Source organism: Callorhinus ursinus, unplaced genomic scaffold (assembly GCF_003265705.2).
Source record: "Callorhinus ursinus isolate GAN/ISIS: 27379988/994484 unplaced genomic scaffold, GSC_fseal_2.0 scaffold22, whole genome shotgun sequence".
NCBI lineage: Eukaryota > Metazoa > Chordata > Mammalia > Carnivora > Otariidae > Callorhinus > Callorhinus ursinus.
Genome location: NW_027397084.1, coordinates 6,388,319 through 6,407,268, shown reverse-complemented (window position 1 = coordinate 6,407,268; position 18,950 = coordinate 6,388,319). Strand labels below are relative to the sequence as shown.

The 18,950-nt window shown below is 35.6% G+C and overlaps 1 protein-coding gene across 1 annotated transcript in view; it reads left to right on the top strand.

Moving 5' to 3' along the window:
• The window catches only part of PTCHD4 (patched domain containing 4), a 181,048-nt gene that overhangs the window by 71,147 nt on the left and 90,951 nt on the right, over nucleotides 1-18,950 (top strand). The gene's annotated exons all lie outside the window — the stretch shown is intronic.

Sequence of the window (18,950 nt, the reverse complement as noted above, 5' to 3'; positions counted from 1 at the left end):
TTTTTATTTTACCTTAACTTTCAGAAATATGAAATCCATATAAGTAATCTTTCAAATGTATCTATATTTAATTGAACATATTTAATTGTTATATTAATTTAATTAAATTACATTTAATTAATTTCTTTTTTAAATTTTATTTTATTTTTAAATTTTTATTTATTTATTTTGATTTTATTTAAATTCCATTTAATTAACATATACTGTATTATTAGGTTCAGAGAAAGAATTTAGTGACTCATTAGTTGCATATAACACCTGGTGCTCTTCACTTCAAGTGCCTTCCTTAATGCCTATCACCCAGTTACCCCATCAACCCCACCCACCTCCCCTCCAGCAATCCTCAGTTTGTTGCCTATAGTTAAGACTCTCTTATGGTTTGTGTCCCTCTCTGCTTTCATCTTATTTTATTTTTCCTTCCCTTCCCCCATGTTCATCTGTTTTGTTTCTTAAATTCTACTTACAAGTAAAATCATATGATATTTTTCTTTCTCTGACTTGTTTCACTTAACATAATACCTTCTAGTTCTATCCATGTCATCGCAAATGGCAAGATTTCATTCTTTTTGATGGCTGAGTAATATTCCATTATATATATATATATATATATATATATATATATATATATATATTCCACATCTCCTTTATCCATTCATTTGTTTATGGACATCTGGGCTCTTTCCATATTTTGGTTATTGTAAACAATGCTACTATAAACATTGAAGGGACATGTGCCCCTTTGAATCACTATGTTTGTATCCTTTGGATAAATACCTAGTAGTGCAATTGCTGGGTCATAGGGTAGTTCTATTTTTAGCTTTTTGAGGAACCTTCATACTGTTTTCCAGAGTGGCTGCACCAGTTTGCATTCCCACCAACAGTGTAAGAGGGTTCCCCTTTCTTCACATCCTCACCAACATCTGTTTTTTCCTGAGTTGTTAATTTTAGCCATTCTGACCAGTGTGAGGTGATATCTTATTGTGATTTTGATTTGTATTTCCCTGATGCCGAGTGATGTTGAGCATATTTATTTAATTAAATTACATTTAATTAATTCCTCAATTTTCAGGTCATTAAGGGCTCATTTACTCTCTGTTTTTCCATGTATATAGTATATAGTGTTTTATAATCTTCTTTTAATTACTTATTTATCTTGATGTACCTTGGATGCCCTCAAAGATAATATAATCTTGCTTGGAATTTGGCTTATACTGCATTCATGAATTAATTCATGATTACCTTCAATTTTTATTGAGCACTTATTATGGGGAAAAAAGAAGTAGTCCAGACTGATGTGATCCCTTTCTTCATGGACATTAAGTTCTAATTTTTTTTTTAGATTTTTTTTATTGATTTTTATTTATTTATTTAACAGAGAGATAGAAAGAGAGCACAAGTAGGCAGAGTAGCAGGCAGAGGGAGAGGGAGAGGCAGGCTCTCCGCCGAGCAGGGAGCCTGACGTGGGCTCGATCCCAGGACCCCGGGATCATGACCCGAGCTGAAGGCAGCAGCTTAACCGACAGAGCCACCCAGGCGCCCCTAAGTTCTAATTTTTATACATATGAAGAAATAAGGACTGCTTTAGGATATGATCGAAGATATTTTGCAGAGATAAAGCACTAAGCACCATGCTAAGTGAAATAAGTCAATCAGAGAAAGACAATTATCATATGATCTCACTCATATGTGGAATTTAAGAAACAAAACAGAGGATCATAGGGGAAGAGAGGAAAAAATAAAACAAGATGAAATCAGAGAGGGAGACAAGCCATAAGAGACTCTTAATCATAGGAAGCAAACTGAGAGTTGCTAGAGAGGAGGGGGGGTGGAAAGATGGGGCAACAGGGTGATAGCCATTAAGGAGGGCACATGATGTAATGAACACTGGATACTATATAAGACTGATGAATCACTGACCTCTACCTCTGAAACCAATAATACATTAATTAATTGAATTTAAATTTAAAAAATTTAAAAAAAAATAAAAACACTAAGCACCATGAAGGTTCTGTGAAGAGGAGAGATCAAGTTGTGGATTTGTTGGATAAAATTCAAGAGAGATGGAATCTGATGTCAGCTTCATAGGCAGGCATTTCTTCCAATTAGAAATGCTTCTACAGACATTTTTAATAGCTTCCCTCTCTTACAAACCACTGAAAGCAAAAACAGTCACAACCCCAATTACAAATTATAAGGAATATCTGCTATATTGGACCAGATGAGAGAGGATGAAAAAAGTCAACACGAGTCCATCTCCTTGGTTTTATGGCAGGTTGCAGATTTCCTGACAGTTAATGTCACAATTCTGAGAAAAGCTCACACCATCCTTCTGATAGAAGAATGAGATGTAGAAGCTGAAGCAAGCCTTGAGAGGGTCAGAGGAGTGATCCATAAGAACCCAGTCTAATACTGTGAGATGTTAGGGAAAATGGAACAAAGGAAAAAGGAGTCTTCACTGACAGCCCTGGGTGAGGGCTGGAGGGGGGAGAGTATGGACTACCTCTTATTCAAGGGAACCCATCATTTCAGGAGGGTCTCCACATGCCATTTTGACCTCTTGAATGTCAAAGCTAAATGGGATGCATGACCGGGATAGAGGACACAGAGGATTTAGCAAGGGAGATTCTAAGATGGCCAGCCCAAACCGAAACTTGAAAGTAAACCCACCTCACTTCTGCTACCATCCCCTCAGGGTTCAGCAATAGCTGCTCCAGATGGAAATGCCTCTCCGTAACTAGAGAGGCACCAGCACACAAAATGAAGGAAGAAAGAATACAAGCAAAATGAAGATGATGAAATTCTACCTGAAAAGCAATTTATCCCAGAAAATAGAGAAACCTCAAAGCATGCTCCATAGAAGATACAAACACGATGACTTCTCTAGGGATTACAAAAATGTGGAAAATAGACACAAAAGAAAACAGAAAAACTGAAGAGACAACAAAAAGAGGAAAAATAAACTGGCAGAACTCAGGGGAAAAAATTGAAGGAAATAAATCAAACCATAATTAGAGAGATGAACTACTTTGGAAGCAACAAAATATAAAATAAAAAAGAATGAAAACACATTTAGAATGTAGAGCACAGACTTGAATAAATCATACAAAATGATATAAAAACACAAAAATAGGAAAGCAATTAGAGAGAGGACGATTGAAATGGAAACAAAGGCATCAACATAATAAGCTGTGATTGAGGAAAAATAGAGAAATATGGCACAGAAATAAAATATTCATAATTACCCCAATTGTCCTTCAGGCATTAAGAATAAAGACAGATGATCTCCTATGTGTAACAGTTCAGGGAATAAAACACACATGTCCCCTTCTTGAAAAAAGTAGCTCCTTCTAATGATGTAATGTAATGTATGGTGATTAACATAACAATAAAAAAATTTTAAAAATTAAAAAAAAAGAAAAAAGTAGCTCCTTTATAAAATGTCATAAGAAAAAGGAATCAAAATAAAAATTCAGAAAGGAAAAACCATGATAAATCTACTTAAATATAGAACCAAAGTTATCAATTCTAAGAATTGCAGACATAGAATAGAATGAAACCATCATAAACCTAATAATGTAAAAAAAAAATGTATAATAACAAAATGGGGGAGGAGTAAAGAACTGTGTGTACCTATCTATTGTCTTTCACAGTGGGGAATACACAGATAGTGCTTACTGTTGAAACATAGAATTTAAAAAATAATAATAATGTAATATTTTAATTTTCATAACTTTTTTATCCTTTTTACTTAGAAGAATTATTTAGAAACTTTATAGTTGTAAACAGAATTCCATATGAAATTTAGTAATTTATTTTGAGGAACTTATTTAAAGAAAAAAATGTGAGGACATTGCATTAAGTTACCAAAATAATTCAGTAATTGTCACTGGTATTAGACAAGTGTATTTAAAACATGATTTTAAGTCATCCTTCATATAATCAAATCTCACTTCTTTGAAAATTCATTGAAGAATAGAGGGAATTTTTAAGTAAGATGAGCAGTTATAGAGAAATGAGTATTAAAAATGAAAAAAAAAGGATTAAGAACACAGAGAAGGAAGAAAGGAATATGAAGTTTTGAATGTAACTATCCAAATACAACATGCAGTGGATTTTTCCATGATAAGTAAAAATTATAGCATACCAATATAGGAATATAAACATATAGGTCTGTGGTCTGAATTTCATGAGTTTACCCTTATTCTATGTAAGTACCCTAAGAAATCATCTTCTTCATGTCTTAATATTCTTATACATAAAAATAGAATTATTTCCCTCTCATGGTTTAACATGTATGTGATCTATGAAGATATTGTGTGGACACATTTTGGATTTTGTGCATAGAATAAATTGAATATAAACAGATATTCTCATTGGTCTAGTCCTAGAAGAGTCAAGTTTATTGATGTGTCCATGTTGAAGATTGATAAAGATATAGTGTATTTTAAAACTCAGTAGAAATAAGACTATTGTCTTTAAAAATACTATTACTTTCCAATAGAGAGCAGACTTAGTAAGTAAAAGTCCATTTATTCTTTGGACATCAAAAATACAGCCATGAGAATTGTATAAATGGTAGTGGTTGATTTAAAAACTTGTAGGAAGTATGAACTTACAAGATTTTAGACTTGTGTAATGCTTTACTTAAAGATATATATACACACACAAACACACAGATTTAGAACTAGAGTGAAGTTCTTAAATATTTAACATAATTTGCTTACTAGATAATAAAAACCCTGCAAATTTCTGTCATTGAGACCTTACTTGTACTACCTTCTTATTATAAACGTTTGACAATATACATAAAAAGTGAAAGAATTATACCTACCCCCTAGATTTTATGATTGACCTAATCACACTTCCCTATCACATAGCTATTCATCTACCCATCCTCTATCCATTGATCACTCATCTTATTTTTCGTGCATTTTATACTTTATTCGCAAACACTTCAGTGTGCATGTCATTTACACACTGAAGTTCAATGTTGTTTACAGTTTATTGTTTCTTTTGAGACAAAATTTGTATATAATAAATGCATAAATCTTAATTATATCATTCATTAACTTTGAGAAAAAATAATACATCTGTATAACCCAAACCTCCACCAACATATAGAACATATTATCCCCCTGCAAATTCCCTCATAACCCTCCCACTAATCCTTACCCTCACCCTTGCCCCTCAGAAGTAACCACTGGTCAAATTATATCTCACCATTTACTTGTTTTGCCTTTTCCAGAACCTCATAGAAGTAGACCCATATATGGGGCACCTGGGTGGCTTAGTCGGTTAAGTAACTGACATTGACTTGGGTCATGATCTCGGGGCTCTGGGATCGAGCCCTGTGTTGGGCTTCCCACTCAGCACAAAGTCTGCTTGTCCCTCCCCCACCATTCTCTCTCTCTGGCCCTCCTTCCACTTGTGCTCTCTCTCTCAAATAAATAAATAAAATCTTAAAAAAAAAAAAAAAGAAATAGACCCATAGAGTCATCTTTGGTAGAAGGCTTCTTTTACTGGGTGATAATATTTTTGACTACCATCTATATGAGTTTATTTTTGACATTAAAAAGCTCAATGTTAATATTTCTGATGAGAATGTAAAAATAAATAGAATAGTCTGGTTATTTCTAAGTGCATTAGAATATTGATACAACAACAAAAATAACAAATACAGTTGAGCCTGTGTACTTCTTAAAATCATTTCACCAGTGCCACACATCTCACACTTGAAGAAACATGGAAAAACCTAGTACTGAATCCTGACTTTATTGTTCCATTGTTCTGTTGCTGGATGAGTTACCTAACTTTACTTGGCCCTAATTAACTTAGCCATCATTGGGATAATATCTATCTCACAGGGTTGTTGTGTGGGATAAATGAGAAAACACATGTAAAGTGTTTAACATAATACCTGGAAAATGGGAAGGATGAAATAACTTGTAGCTATTATTATCATGATTAGAAACCTATCAATCATAAATATGAATTAGTAATCATAATAAATGTTAACATTTACTTAGCCTTTATATGCCACTGTTCTAAATGAATTGACTAATTTAACACTCAAACTATGAAGTAGACATTATTGTCATCCTCATTTTTATATGATGGAATTGCAATAGAGAGAGCTTAAGTTACTTTCAGAGAATACACACTAAGTGATAAAGCAAGCTTTCACTCAAGCAGAATGCTCTCGACCATCAAGTCCTACTGCGTCTTGGCAGTTTAGTGGTGCTCTGTAGAGAACAGGTATGGGGAGTGGTAGTAGAGGAAAAACTGTGAGTAGCAGTAATAGTAGTAGTGGTAGGCTAATATTAGCAGAAATGAAAAAGAGCATAAGGGGACTGAATCTCTGAATGAATTAGTAAAGGAGACTACAAAACACACAAACACAGGAAAAAAGCTCAAAGGAAAGGAAAAGAAAAAAGAAAAGAGAGAAAGGAAAGGAAAGGAAAAAGAAGGGAGGGAGAGGGGACGGGGAAGCAGAAAGGGAAAAGGAAGAGAAAGAGAAGGAAGAGGGAGGAAGAAGAAATGAGGCCAACTTTAATCATTTCCTAATTTTCCTATTTTTAGTTCTTTTTAAAAAATATTTTATTTATTTATTTGACAGAGAGAGCACAAGCAGGGGGAGCAGCAGGCAGAGGGAGAGGAAGAAGCAGGCTCCCCATTGACCAGGGAGCTCACCGTGGGGCTCGATCCCAGGACCCCAGGATCATGACCCAAGTCAGAGGCAGATGCTTAACTGACTGAACCACCCAGGCGCCCCTATTTCTAGTCCTATCAAAAAATTAATCACTTAAAAGAAAGTGTAGTTTTAGAAGTTCCCAGTTCACATGATATAGTTGTTCTGGATGTGTAGCACCAAAGCAATTTTATCCTTATAGGCTCCATCATGTTATTTGAGGGGGCGTGGAAGTTCTAAAATTATTAGCCAAAATATACATATTTTGTTGAATTATCTTTACCTTTTCTTCTCCTTCAATATAAGGGTTTTTTCCTGATTACATAAATATGCTACTTATAGAAAAACTTCAGAGTATGAAATGAAGCAAAGTTGAAAAGTTGTCATTCTCATTATCATAATCATATTGTTCAAAAATAATGCTATAAAAATCTGTAAATATATATATAGATAGATAGATGATAGATGATGATGATAGATAGATATGTTAGTTATCTGCTACATAATAAATCACCCCAAGTCTATCTGCTTCATAATAAATCACCCCAAGACTTACCAGCTTAAAACAACAACAGTTATTATCTATAGTTTGTGGGGTCAAGAACCAGGATTTGGCTTAGCTGGATTTTAGGTTTTTTGTTTTAGGTTCTTTTATAGGGCAGGATTCCTTCCAAACTCACTCAATCATTACTGATAGATTATAGATTCGGTTCTTCAAGACTGTTGGATTGAGGGGCTCAGTTCCTCACTAGCTGCTGGCCAAATTCCTTGTCTCACAGAATTCTTCAGAGTAACAGAGTGCTTCATGGAAGCCCACAAAAGAGTCTACAAGCAAAATGGAAGTCATAGCCTTTTGTAACCTAATTAAAGAAGTGGAATTCCATCACTTTTGTTCTATTTATTAAAAGCAAGTCACTATATCTAGCTTACACTCAAAGGCAACCTATTACAAAAGAGTGTGACTAGCAGGAGGTGGGAATTTTTGAAAGTCATCTTAGAAGTCTACCTACCACAGTAGGCATACACAAATCTTAACAAAACTGATATCAGGCTGTAAAACTTGTTTTTCTAGCCTGTTTTATTCACTCATCAATATATTGGGAATATTTTTCAATGTAACCAAATATTTTAAATTATTTAAAAGCCTGTATAACATTCCATCATATGGATGTGTGGTAGTACATCCTAGTCTACATCACTACATACCTAGTCTTAGTGATTATGCACTTAAGAGTCTAGAGATAAAATCCGGGTTCCACCAATTAGTATTTGTGGGGCCTTGAACAGTTACTTAACTTCTTTATAACTTAATTTCTTCATTGGTAAAATGGAGCTAATAATAATACCTTCTTCATAGAGTTGAGAACAGTGCCTGGCGCATAGTAAGCACTCAGTGAATGCTATTACTGTAATTATCATTATTATCACTATGACTTCAATTATTAAAATGCTGCTGTTACCATCATTGGACGTGAAATTTTATTCACTTCTATAATTATTTCCTTATGATAAATTCCTAAGTGTGAAATTGCCAGGTCAAAAGATATATATACACTTTTAATAACATTGTTAAATTACTTTTCAACAAGATTATGCTAATTTATCTTCTCAGCAGGGCATGACAGTGTCTGTTTCCTCAAACTCTCATCAATTCTGGATAATTTCATCTTTATGATGATAACTTGATAAGCAAGAAATGCTATTACATTTTTATTTTAATTTGTATATCCTCATCACTGAGGCTGAGCCTTTTTCCCTTTTTTGTAATTAACGTGTAATTGACATACAATGTTATATGTTAGGTGTACAACATAATGATTCGAAATTTGTACATATTGCACAATGATCACCACAATAAGTCTAGTTAGCATCGATCACCACACATAGTTCTAGAATTTTTGATATGTGCAATGAGAATTTTTAAGATTTACTCTCTCAGCAACTTTCAAATATTTATTACAGTATTATTAACTGTAGTCACCATGCTGTACATTATATCCCCATGGCTTATTTATTTCGTAAATGGAAGTTTGTACCTTTGACCACCTTCACCTATTTCACCCAGTCCTCCCCACTACCTGCCTCTGGCAACCACCAATCTGTTCTCTGTATCTACGAACTTGTGGGTTTTGTTTTGTTTTTAGAACCCACATATAACAGATCATACAGTATTTATCTTTGTCCATTTGACTTATTTACTTAGCCTAGTGCTCTCAAGGTCCATTGATGTTGTTGCAAATGACAAAATTTCATTCTTCTTTATGGTTGAATAATATTCCATTGTGTATATATATATATATATATATATATATATATGCGCCATATTTTCTTTATCTGTTCATACATTCATTTGTTGATGGACATATAATATAGGTTGTTTCCATATCTTGACTGTTGTAATAATGCTGCAGTGAACATGGAGGTGCATATATCTTTTTAAGTCAGTGTTTTTATTTTATTTGACTAAATACCCAGAAGGAGAATTGCTGGATCTAAGGCTGAACTTTTTTAAATCTCCTTACTGGCAATACAAATTTCTTTTTTTGTAAATGACAATTCATACTTTTCCCATTTTTAAGTGGAATATATTATTTGAATTATTAATTTGTAATTATCTGCCTTTTATCATGTAAATGCTTCTGGAGGTATTGATGCAGTGAGATTTTAGCAAACTTTCAGCCAGATAGAATTCACTTCCCATCTGGGAGCAGGGAGCTGAGAAGTCCCTGAGGAAGTCATCCTTTTTCACTGGGAAGGTAGAATTGTAGAAGGTAGAATCAAGACCCCACTCTTGATAGATAGCCAGGAAAGCGTTCATTCCCTAATGAACCGTACCTAATAAGGGCTTTTCAAGGCTTTGGGGCCTGCAGCAACAAGCTGAGTGATGTGTATCAAATGGGTTAGTAATTTCAGGAAGTACTTTATCCAAGTAAAGAGCATAAGAAATTAGAGAGTGATGTAGCTTATAGAAGTCCCAAAATGATGGGTGAAAGGGGGGCAGGCATAAGATCAGAGAATAGAGGAGTAGAGGAATTGTTTAGGGATCAATCTCAAAAATATGACCCATCACCTCTGGCATCCATTTTATGCACAAATGGCCCAGGATGTCTGTGTAAAGTTGAAGAAGCATATGGCCCACTATGCACTTTCTAAGAGCAGGAGTTTTCCTGTTTATCTTTGTATGCAGAATGCTAAGCACAGTGCCAAATTCACAATAGGTACTTAAGAAATATTACGAATGAATGTAGTAGCCCAGTTAGGAAAAGGCATAGGTAGATACAACAGTGATACATGGATGCTTGGAGGAAGGGAGACATGGAAAGTAATGATTAGTGGTGGGGTAGAGTTATCAAGGTCAACCTCACAAAGTAAAAAGGATATACCAAAGGCAAGGCAAGATTAGTACCTAGACAAACAGTCAGAATTTGAAGAATCAATGGAAACCAAGAAAGTTGGGAATACAAATAACAACAAAGGGATATCTTACTTCTAGGATAAACCCCTACCTCAGCCAGGATGGGTCATAAATGTTAGAATGTGTAACAGGAAGCATTTTCCAAGTGAATTAGTCATGAATTTATTTAGTCAATAACTATCCATTGATAACTCAATATGTGACAGAATATCCTACTTACTCAGTGTAGGATGGTACATCCTATAACCTCAAGAAGCAAATAATCACAACAGAGTATAAAGGCTGTGATGGAATAAAGAGAGAATTTTAAAGGAATTTCAGTGGGGAAGCCTAACCCAGCCTTAGAGGTGAAGAAGGCTTCCCAGAGGAAATGAGACAAATAGGGACAATTGTGATGAAGGACAACTCAGAATGCACCAGTTGAGCTGAGGGAGGAGAGTTGGGGATTAAATTCCTGAAAGGAACAGGGGGATGCACCAAAATAATGGAGTGAGAGAGAACTTAGAAGCACTCTGGAAACCTCATGTATTTCAATGTGAATGCAACCTGGATTCTGCAATGGAAGTAGGTACATAATTGATTGGATTTTTAGACATTTCAACCACCAATCATATCCTTAGTGGCATGACCTAAAATACCTACACTGTTAAGTGTTATTTTAGAATTGTTATGGGTACAGTGGGACATAAAAGAGTCATATATCAGCTAGTACATATTTAGAATTTTGCCAGCATATTTGTATGCAGGCATAGAAATGTAAGTTCCATGAGGGGCCAACTTTCTTTTTTATCCCCAGTATCTAGAATGGTGCTGAGCAAACAAATCAGGAAAATAAATGAGTGAATGGTGCTGTCACAGCTTGATTATAAAAACGTGGTTTAGTATGAAACATTCTAAATCCCAGATTGATTTCTGGATAATAGTCTTACATTTACTGGCCAACTGTCCTACACCACCGATAATCTGTGGTCAGCAAATAAAAGTCAGTGTTAATATTAGCCTACATTAAACACAATTAGAAAGGAAAATATGCAAGAAATGAAAACACTCTGCCTTCTAAAATCAAATATTTCCTTAGATTATTGCACTGTTCCCAACTAGGGGCAATTTTGCACCCCCCCAAGGGATATTCAGTAATGTCTTGAGTAATTTTTTATCCTTAGGTCAGGAAGAAGGCTACTGGCATCTGATGGGTAGCAACAGGGATGCTGATTAACACTGCATTGCATGTGATGACCCCTACGATAAAGAAATGTCCGACCAAAATGTGAATAGTTAAGGTTAAGAAATCCTGGATTTTTGGAATCAGGGTCTCTGCTTCTTTGGTACAGATCACGAAAACATGGTTTTATCTTTAAACCATTAGAACTCTTTTAGCTCTCAAAATCTACATTTTTATTACAATGAACGCATTTGGCTTCACAGTAGAACAAAATACAGTAGGAAACATGGAGGAGAACGTGGAGTTTGGCTCCTGAACAGAGTATGCATTGAAGGGTTAGCCATTTGCCTGCTGCTAAAATGAGATGAAATATTGGAGCCAACTTTTTTCTTGTTTTTTCTCCAGAATGGAGACTGGGGAAAGTTAACAAGTAGAAAATGGTTGTCTCTGGCATTTCTCCTAATCTGTCTCTTATCATGATTGGCACTCTCCTCTACTTCTCTTTGTCTTCTCTTTGTGTGTTATCACCTTACCCATAAAAGGTCCCCTTACTTATATTATTCCCTGTGTCTCCCCTCTCTTCCAAAACCGCCCTTCTCTTGGTGTCCTGTTCTTAACCACTTGAGAGAACCCCACCTCAGTCATAGCTGGCAATAGTGTTATTGTTACCACTTGTTAATTATATTATCATTTAAAAAGAAAGGTGGCAAGGTTTAACCCAAAGTTATTGATCGATAATGGTGAGATTTCAAGCGGTGACATACTAGGGATCTTCAAAGCATGGCTTTAACTTTTGCCTTTGTTCTTGAGGAATGAATTTATGTGTAAACACTCTAACTGTAAGAATCTCTAAATCAAGTTTGGTCTTCATTCTTGGCTACAGTACTGCCTGTAGCTAACCACTGATAGTGGTTAAACTACTAAATAAAACATTTCCACACTGATAGATTTATAGCTGCTGCCCTAAGCCTCCCGAATGCCCACCATCATCTCCAATTGCCCAGCCCCACTGTGGACCTTCTTCCATCTCCCCACAATCCAGCAACTGCAGGGGTAAAACCTGCTCTAGCAGATGCCTTCCAACTCTGGCAGCTTCTGCTCCGACTGGTTTATTCCAACTGTCCCTCTCCCTCCTCCCCCACTGTTACCTAGTTTGAATAGTGTCTTGATTATATCACCAGCTACAGCTTTTGTTAGTTTGTTCTCACTGACATTCTTGGTGGAGGTGGTGCATATCTTTTTAGATTCCAACAAGAAGTGGGCAAAAAGCATCCTTTCCTTGATATTTGGATACTTCTTTGAATGTTTCAAAGAAAATAAAAAACCTCAGATATAAGCTACAATTTCATCTTTCACAGTATTCTCCTTCAGGTTCCAATAAAAAAAAAAAATCCATGACAAAAATGTGACCATCCTGTTTGTGTCCATTTCAAATGTGAAAGATACAGAGGATTATAAATAATGGTGTAAGTTAAGCACAGTTGTATGACTCAGAAGGATAAAAAGCATAATGTAACGATGTGTAAATGGACAAAAAAATAGCAAATGAGGAAAGGAGCAACATGAAACAAGTGGTTTAGTAATGAGGGTGCTAAAAACATATGAGAGATTATAATGTAGAAGCATAATAAAAATGAATGACATCTTTCAACCTTTAAGCACTAAAATTCATTAAAAGAGATCCCTTCAATTTCAAAATTAAAGATGTGTTAATACTGATATCATTATTTTTTCAAAAATTCAGTCAATACAAAAGGAAAAAGAAAAGAGTAAAAAATAATTCCAAGTCTCACCACTCAGAACAGTCATCAGTAACAATTTATTGGTAAACCTTGGTCTAGATAGTGCTTATATACTTGTGCAGGCATAAGGATGAATGGATGGATGGATGGATGGATGGATGTTTAGATAGATAGATGGATAGATTAAAAAATAAAATGAGATTATACTGTATTTTATTACTAATGATTGCATTTTATTTACTTTAAATTTTTTTAAAAAACAAAAGAATTTGTGGAGCTGAAAGTTTGCTGAACATAAAGTTCAACAAGCTAAAAAAAATGCATTTCTAGAATTTCTGTGGATCAGAGAAAAAGATTATGCAAAACAGTAGAAACTGAAGTTTGTTAAATATTTATTTCCCTTTTTTAGTCCACCCTCATTTCTTTCCTGTAATGGAACACTTTTAAATTAGCCTATTTTGTTTCCTTTATAGCTCTTTCAATCCCAGCTCCTGACATTTGTTATTGTATAACTTTTTTTGTAACATGATCCTTGTGCTCTGATTTGGTTAGTTTCAGTTCTACATTTAAATGGAGTGCAGGCTTCTTCACTGAATAAGCACACAATTATTCTGCTGCTTCGCGATTGATTTAACAGTTGTACTTTATCTATTGACTTCCTATTATAGAACGTGAGAATGTAGCCTTGTTATCTCACCTCAGCCATACATGCTTCTCTCTCTCTACATCCTCTCATTATGGTTATATAGTCATTTTTAGTAAATTAATGGTCAGTGCCTATATTACAATGACTATAAGTATTTTTCAGAACTGAGCAATAATTACATTTCTTTTCTGTTCATTTTTTTCTCAAATTAGTAATTGCTTTGCTTTTCCTTGTTAATACTGTTTATTCTTCCCAAATTTAGTATTATTTCCCACATGTCAAAATACTTTAAGTAATTGGTCGGGTCCCTTTCTCCCCTCTTAGAGACGTTGCTTCTGGAGCCTTCTGTTCTCCTGAGCCAGCCAACTGATTACTCTCTAACTTTGCCATACTGTTGTCACCTTTGGGGTTTCCCATGGATTTGATCCCCAGGACCCCCTTCCTTCATATCCTGTGATGGTGGCCCCACTTCCCAAATCTTGTGTCTTCTTTATGTGGAGTATATTCTGAGTAAGAGAGCTTAGGAGGTAAATTTTTGAGATCTTGTATATCTGAAAATTTCTTTATTCCAACCTGCATGTTAATGGTTTGGCTGGAGCATTAGAAACTTCTTTTTTTTTTAATAATTTTTATTGTTATGTTAATCACCATACATTACATCATTAGATTTTGATGTAGTGTTCCATGATTCCTTGTTTGTGCATAACATCCAGTGAAACTTCTTTCTGAAATCTGGAGGCATTTCCCCATTGTCTCCTAGGTTCCAGTGTGGCCGCTGCAGTTACCAAATGCCATTCTGATCCCCCAGGGCTTTATATGTAATTTTTTTTTCACAAGCCCTACTATTCTAAAATTTCAAGTTCCAAATTGGTGCCGCTATTTTTTTTTTTTTTTGCGCTGGGTACACAGTGGATCATTTCAGTCTGGATGTGTAACTCTTCCAGAGATTATTTTGGGGGGAGAGGCTAATTTCAACAATCATGCTTTCAATTTTCAAAGAGCTCTTTCTTACTTTCCCATTGTTCCTTTTTCTTTATCATCCTATCTGGTTTCATGAATTCAATCTTCTTTTTTCTTTTTCTTTTTCTTTTTTTAAGATTTTCTATTTATTTATTTGACAGAGAGAGAGAGACAGCGAGAGAGAGAACACAAACAGGGGGAGTAGGGAAGGGAGAAGCAGGCTTCCTACTGAGCAGGGAGCCTGATGTGGGGCTCAATCCCAGGACTCTGGGACCACGACCTGAGCTGAAGGTAGACACTTAACAACTGAGCCACCCAGGCGCCCCTCAATCTTCTTTTTTCTTAACTTTCTAAAGACATCATTTATAATTTTTGAAGTTTCTTCTGCTCTCTTTAATATCACATGTCTCAGGGTGCCCAGGGGGTTCCGTTGGTTAAGCGTATGCCTTCAGCTCAGGTCATGATGCCAAAGTCCTGGGATCGAGCCCCACATCGGGCTCCTTGCTCAGTGGGGAGCCTGCTTCTCCCTCTCCCTCCGCCTGCCGCTCTGCCTATCTGTGCTCTCTATCTCTCTGTCAAATAAATATATAAAATCTTTAAAAATAATAATAATAACACATGTCTCTGGGGGAGTTTTTTGGTTGTTTTTTTTTTTCTTTTCCCTGTTTGTTTGAGTCTCTGCATTCCCTCTCCATGGCCCTCCTCAAGTATCTTGTGACCACTTCTATGTCAGGTACTTAAAAAGCATGAAGCTCTGTATGCACACTTGGGTGTAGCTAACTGGCAGACGTCATGGTGGATTGATCCCAGTTGGCACCAGAGCACTCAAGAGCAGTGGCTCCCCAAATCTGAGCTTGAGATTCAAATGGAGTGCCTCAGAATCATCAGGAAGCCTTGTTAAAACACAAATTGTGAGGCACCACCCTCAGATTTTTTGATTCTGTAGGCAGAGCTTGATAATTTGCATTTGTAAAGTTTCCAGGTAATGTCGGTATTGGCTGATCCTCAGGCCACAGTTCTGCATGGAGCACTGGGTGTTATACGCAAACAATGAATCATGGAACACTACATCAAAAACTAATGATGTAATGTATGGTGATTAACATAACATAATAAATAAATAAATAAACAAACAAACCAATAAATAAAATAATAAAAAGAACCACTGGTCTAGAGAAAACTCAATCCAACTTCCTGCCTAGTGGGAATATATCTGTTACCAGAAGCAGAGCAAAGGAGTCATACTGGGGATCTCTTCAATATTGAGCTTTCTGTAGAACTTGCAGTTTTAGGAACGTCCTCATTCCAGACCTCCGTTATACCTAGTATCTTGCAAGTTATGGTACCTCTGATAATTTCATCAGAAAGAAACTTCATCCTAAAGATTTCAACCAGACCTCATCTTTTCAGCCCAACCCACTCCTACCTTCTGAGGTACTAACTGCCTGCAATTCCTGAATCTTTCTAAGGTTTCCGCAGCTTAAATCTTTATTGGCATCCTTCTGTTCGGGCACACAGATTTCATCTTCCCCATGCTTAGTTTATTACCATTCTGCCACCTGCTTTCACTTTCCCCGTTTGTTAACATTTATTCATTATTGTCTCTATTCCAATTTTTTATAACATATATACCTTTTCAAAAAACCTATATCATTTAATGGGGCTCCAGGAGGGAGCAAATATAAATGCATGCATTCAATCTACTATGTTTTATTAGAAATGTCCATTTCCTTCTTTACCTTCCCCTCTCCCTCACCCAGTGGCTTACTGAGGCTAGGATAAAACTAAGTCATGAACAATGGACATAGGCATGTGGTTTATCTTTTATGGGAACAATTCTCTCAAATCCCATGATATACTCATGTGCTCAGATTGTGTTCTTACTGTTAGGGACCAAGGTGACCTACTGAAGCTTTTTGTTGTTGTTAAGATTTTACTTATTTATTTGACAGAGAGAGAAACATCTAGAGAAAGAACACAAGCAGGGGGAGTGGGAGCCAGAGAAGCAGGCTTCCGCCGAGCAGGGAGCCCGATGTGGGGCTCGATCCCAGGACCCTGGGACCATGACCTGAGCCGAAGGCAGATGCTTAACGACTGAGCCACACAAGCACTCCAACCTACTGAAGCTTTTGAAAGGAGTTATGTGTCACCTTTATCAGCTCTTTCATTATTTTGGTCTATATTTGATGATATTTGAATCACAGTTTATTATTTGAGTTGTGGATATGTTCTTGTTCCATCGAGGATAAATATTTTCCTATAATTTTTATTTTCTGATAATATTGGTAAATTTCAAGGGAAGAGATTGGATTAGAAAATTGCATTCTATCTTCAATTGAAATTCCCATTTCTGAGAATTTTAAGTACCCTGAACTTTAATGTATCCTAACTTGAAGTAAAATGAAAAATATCCACCAGACAATTCTTCAAGCTCCAGGAAAAATTTTTTTTCATAGCTATGCAATTTTATTTCTTTTCTTACTTTTTTTTATTTTTTATTGTTATGTTAATCACCATACATTACATCATTAGTTTTTGATATAGTGTTCCATGATTCATTGTTTGTGCATAACACCCAGTGCTCCATTCAGTACGTGCCCTCTTTAATACCCATCACCAGGCTAACCCATCCCCCCCACCCCCTTTCCTCTAAAACCCTCGGTTTATTGAGTTTAAATGGAATTTGCCAACTTTACATAGAAAGATATCTCTGATAGGTAGTGAGTGTAAATTTTTTCTAATCTTTTTAAGGATGAACCAATAATAATATAACAGATACATTATTCAGATATTCTGGTGTAATGCCTGATAGTATTAGATGCTCAAAGATATTATCTGCACCAGTGACTGCAAAATGGATCCCATCAAGTACATTCATACTTGTCAGATTTCATGCCCTGTTTTTGGTTCCGTCACCATAAGCAGGTCACTAATAGGAGTATTCAAGAGGAAAAAGCAAGTATGGGAAAACAAAACAGTCTCCCTCTGTACTCCTGAGATTCTGAAGTATAGGGGTTAATTAGATGATCAGAAGGCCTAGTGTCTTTTATTTTGTATAAATTTAATGGGTAGTCCTGTCTTTGTTTTGTTTTCCTCAAGGTCCAGTAAAGTTTTATAAAACAAGCAGTCTTAACCAATATCAAGTGGAATTCAAACCACGAGAGAGAAATAGCTATGGAGTGTTAGAAAGTTTATATAACATATCAGACGCTGTATTTGTCTTCTTACTAATAGGAACTTTGCAAGATATTCAGTAAAGGAAATCTAACAAAGAAGTAAATCGAATCACTAGAGATTTAGAACAAGATCTAGTGAGATCAATGAAGAATGTGCAGTCCCATTATTAGGAATTAATCGTTGGGTACTTTAATATAACCTGTGTCATCAATCACTTTCTCCTTCTTCCCCTCTTTCTCAGGGTTTTTCTTTATCATATTTTCCCTAATTAGTTCTTAAGAGTCTAGCTTGTATTTAGAGTTTTTTTCTTCCTTCAGGTTTATAAGACCTCTTTTTCTGTCCACATTCCTGCCTTTTCCAACATATCAATAATATCCTGTTTGAGACCATTTCCATATGGCACTAAACCAGCTGTATGAAAAGTGGAAGATTCAGGGAAGCACCTAGTTCACTAGGAGACAGGGTGGCGGACAGCATAGTTACAAATATGACCAACTGAATCTTTTACCTTTCATTGTACACACAGAGCCAGACATTTCTCCTTACTAAATTCAAGGTGCTGAAAAGTCTTGAAGCAAGAAGCGACATATCATTTTTTTCTGAATTATATGATATATACTTACATTTCCTTCATTTTGTATTGCCCAAAATGCACTTACCCCAGGATGGGAACTTCTTAGCACAATATTGAGTTCCCTCACACCAAAACTTCATGAAATAATAGATTTTACTTTTTAAGTAAGTGTTATTACTGGCATCCACACCGTGGTTTACAGATAGCAGACTCCTAGTAAATGTTAGTTCCTTGCTTTTGAATTTTTTTAATAATTTAAATTATTAAGTTTCTGTTAAAGCAAGGGATTTGCTCTGTCTGTAATATGTTGAGTTATTCTGAGACCTTTTTAAGGAGAGTAACTTCTTTCTCCAGATACCTTAAGAGGTACAAAGCTGCTTTTAAGTCACAGAACTGTGACTTGCAATTCCAAGCCTGCACACCTACAAGTGATATCTTACCTTAGTAACTGATTTCCATGAAAAATTATCTATCTTCACATATATTCGAATGCATTTCAATTAAAAATCAACCTAATTCAACACATGTTCAGGGCATTCAAATTTGCTTATTGAAGCACTCAAACTGAAGGGAAATTACACCAAGG